This window comes from Phocoena sinus, chromosome 9 (assembly GCF_008692025.1).
Source record: "Phocoena sinus isolate mPhoSin1 chromosome 9, mPhoSin1.pri, whole genome shotgun sequence".
Lineage (NCBI taxonomy): Eukaryota > Metazoa > Chordata > Mammalia > Artiodactyla > Phocoenidae > Phocoena > Phocoena sinus.
Window position 1 is genome coordinate 82,549,502 of NC_045771.1, and position 4,168 is coordinate 82,553,669.

Here is a 4,168-nt window from a genome sequence, read left to right on the forward strand (position 1 = left end):
CTTTACACCTAAAAAATCTGAACATATTTAAAGTATTGTTATAATTTTCAAAGGAAGGGCTCCTTACAATCAGAGAGTATTAAAGATATATAGAATTTGTTGACTAAGTATCTACTATGAGTAGATACATCCCTACTTTGGTTAGTGATTTACCTCTTTCTAATAGATTAGATATAGTATAACCTATATAATTTCCTTTCAAGCATTTTTATTATGAATTGGCCAGTGGCTTGAAAAGATAAATTAAAAGGTACATTCTTATATAATTTCAGCATTCTTTTCATCTCAGTTTCCTTTGGAAACATGAGAATTTTTCACTTGAGACAATATACTTACAAAAATTATTTACAGCTCTGATTTAAGTTGATCTTACACAGGGATAAGGTTTTAAATAAAATATTTTCCAAATTATCTTTTTAAATATGCATTTAACATTAATTAGTTGAAGGTATTTTGGAATATTAAAAATTATAGTACCACTTTAGTACATAGATTTCATTCACTTCATTTTTAATTCATAAATGTTAATAATAATAATAGAACCATTTAACTTTTCAACCTATAATTCAAATATTTTCTGTATCTGTATTAAGGGTACTATTAAACCAATACCCGCACTTAACTGGTTTCTCCACTTCTAAATCCATCCTATCCAATTCTTCCCATAGTCCAAATCATTTAAATAATCCTGTCCATTAAAGAATATTTTGATTGTACTCTTTTCCTGATCAACTATGGCTCCATAATGTCTATAAACTTAGTCTGTCGTCTCAGTTTCTAAACCTGTCTAATTGAATCAAACTTCTGAAAGAAACCAGATTTGATATCATCTAAAAACATATTGGTTTCACATCCTAACTTCTACTTTTACCATTTCCCCGTTTTAAGTGTTTCTCTATTGTCTTAACCATGCCCATTCTTGAAAAAACTCAGTTCCCTGCTTTTTCATGAAGCACCTTTTCTCTATTACAGTATGCATTTTCTCTTCTTCTGAATTCTCACGACCTATATGAAGATCTTGGAATATGCATTATTATTTTGTTAATTGTTTTTTAATTTTACCACCAACTCCAATCTAATTTGAAAAACATTAAGATTAGATAATATGTCTTATATCTCTTCACGTTTGCATTATCAAGCTTTTAGTAGGACTTTATTAAGGTTAAATAATTGTTTAGTCTAATTAATTACCCAACTCATCTGTGTTTTGATGAATCCACTTTATAATACACAGTATTCTATGTGTGATTTGACTTCTAATGCTATTAATGCTATTCATCTAAAGGTTTTAACTTGCTAAAGAGGAAGTGTTTTAGTAATAAAATATAACTCTAAAAGTGGGACTCTTTAGCTTGTGATGATATAAAAGTCTTAATTATTACAAATATCAATCGTTCATTACAACTGGGAAAAATAAACAACCTTTAATTATAAGAATGATGAATGACTTCAACAATTGTCTAAGTTAGACAAGTTTTACAAAAGCAAACTAGATCTAAATGCATCCCATATGTCTTGATTCTAACACCAAAGAAAAAGAATTCTTAAAAAAGCATGTTTTATACATGGCCTCATGCTATACTAGTACTACCCCTTGAGAGTGAACTGTGATACTGAATAATGTTTTGGCATGGATTATGGAATGAGCTCATTATATTACACAAAACATACATCAGAAAAGATATTGAATTTCTTATTGGTTATAAGAAGCTACAGTGAATAGATGCGTCTTGAGAAATACCCTTAAAAAGTTTAAATTATCTTTAATCCAATCATTAATCCACAGTTAATTCAATTATAAATCCAAAAATATGGAATCATTCATATGCAAAGCAGGATAAAGAACACTGGAACAAAATTCACTTTCAATTCCCAAGCAGTAATTTCCAATACCCAAAGTCTTGATGTATGGACTCCCTTTCCTCTGCCAGTTTTGCATTTGTGTCTTTGACATGGGTTTTATTTTGTAATTTTTGACAAATTTTTGATTTTGCTAAAACCACTAAAAAATTCAGGTAGTCCTAAACATAACAGCTATTAATTTGAGATTTGTTAAGTATTTACAGTAGTACATTTGGGACTATATTATCTTACAGCTATGTTTTCTTTACATTTTATTTTCTAAATAATTTTTGTAAATAAGAGCCTTTTCCAGAGCATAGGAAACCACCCTAAAGTAAATGAGTTGAGACTACGCACATTTCACAGAAGAACCAGACAATATAGTGATACTTATTGACAACTGAATCAATTAAAGTTCTAGATATTTCTTAGGATGCTTATTCTGTAGACTGACTTAATACATAAGACAAGGACAAACAGAAATTATGTTGAAATGAGGCTCAGATTTCCATTCTAAAGAGAATAGACACAGCCAGTTTCAACATATATGTTATGATATATAATAATCAAAACATGACTGCCAATTTAGGGTTACGAAGACTATTTTAAAATCAAAGAAAGTGAATCTAAGGAATTTTGAATGATCCTGCCATGACCATAGAGCTGGTAGTGCATATACTTCCAGAAATAAGGTAGCCTTCTATTGATGAATGTGTTCAGGCTAAATGCTTCAACTTTTTTAAAGTGGAAATCAGCCTAAGTTGAAAATACTCAGCTCATCAGGGAATCTTGTATTTGGAACATATCTTTTTAGTGCCCTATAAAATGTATTTTATTAAGCTGAGCTTGATACTATATTATTAGCTTACATCCTAAGAAGTTTTGATAACCAACCAAGAAAAACCATGTTGTATTTAGTATAGGCAAACATTGCTGAGACATGTATTACCCACCGAGGTCATATGCCTTCTTATTTCCATTTGCCCTCTAAGTTTTCACACGTAGAACTCTATCCTCATCCTTCAATTCTCATGATAGACTTAACTTTCTTTATTGATGGCCTTGCAGCTAGATCAAAGAAAATTTGTTTTCAGTCAGCTGGAAGAGAGGCTTGGTGCTTTTTGGTTACCAAATCATATATATATATATATATATATATATATATATATATATATATATATATATTTTTTTTTTTTAAAGAACTCTATTCATATTTAAGGCAGCCTTTTAGGCTTATTTGTGTATTCAACTGACTATACCACTATACCACAAAACCAACCAATCACCTCTTCTCTCTGTGTATACTCTCTCATGAGTTTCTCTAATCAATTATCTAGCAAGTTTCATGTATCATGGTTTTTATTCCACAACTGTGACAAAAGCTAATAAACTTTGTTTTATAAAAGCACATTTGCATGAGTAGGTTTCATTCAGAGTACAGTTATTAATAAACAAGTGTAAATGTCATATCTGATCCTTCTATTTTGATAGGGAAGCAGCGGCGACATATCTAAATTTAAAAAGAGGACACTGGAATGAACATTGGTGTGCATGTACCCTTTCAAATTATGGTTTTCTCCAGATATATTGCAGCACTATTTACAATAGCGAGGACATGGAAGCAACCTAAATGTCCATCAACAGAGGAATGGATAAAGAAGATGTGGTACATATATACAGTGGAATATTACTCGGCCATAAAAAAGAATGAAATAATGCCATTTGCAGTGACATGATGGACCTAGAAATTGTCATACTGAGTGAAGTCAGACAGAGAAAGACAAATATATGATATTGATTATATGTGGAATCTAAAAAAATGGTACAAATGAACCTATTTACAAAACAGAAACTGAGTCACAGATGTGGAAAACAAACTTGTAGTTACCAAGGGAAAAAGGGGAAGAGGGATAAATTGGGAGATTGGGATTGACATATACACACTACTATATATAAACAGATAATCAACAAGGGCCTACCGTATAACACAGGGAACTCAACACTGTGTAATAACCTCCATGGGAAAAGAATCTAAAAAAGAGTGGATATATGTGTAAGTATAACTGGCTCACTTTAATGTACAGCAGAAACTAACAAAACATTATAAATCAACTACACTCCAATAAAAAATTAATTAAAAAATAAAAAGAGGACACTAGGGATACAGATATCCAAAGGACTCACTACATGGAATACAATCAATTCAATTTAGTACAGCTGGTTTAGGCCTAATGGAAGCTTTATCTGAGAGGATTTTTCTTTTCTAGAACTATAAATGTGAATAGCTTTGCTCTCAAATTTTCCTTATTCTTTTAGGGGGTGGTCT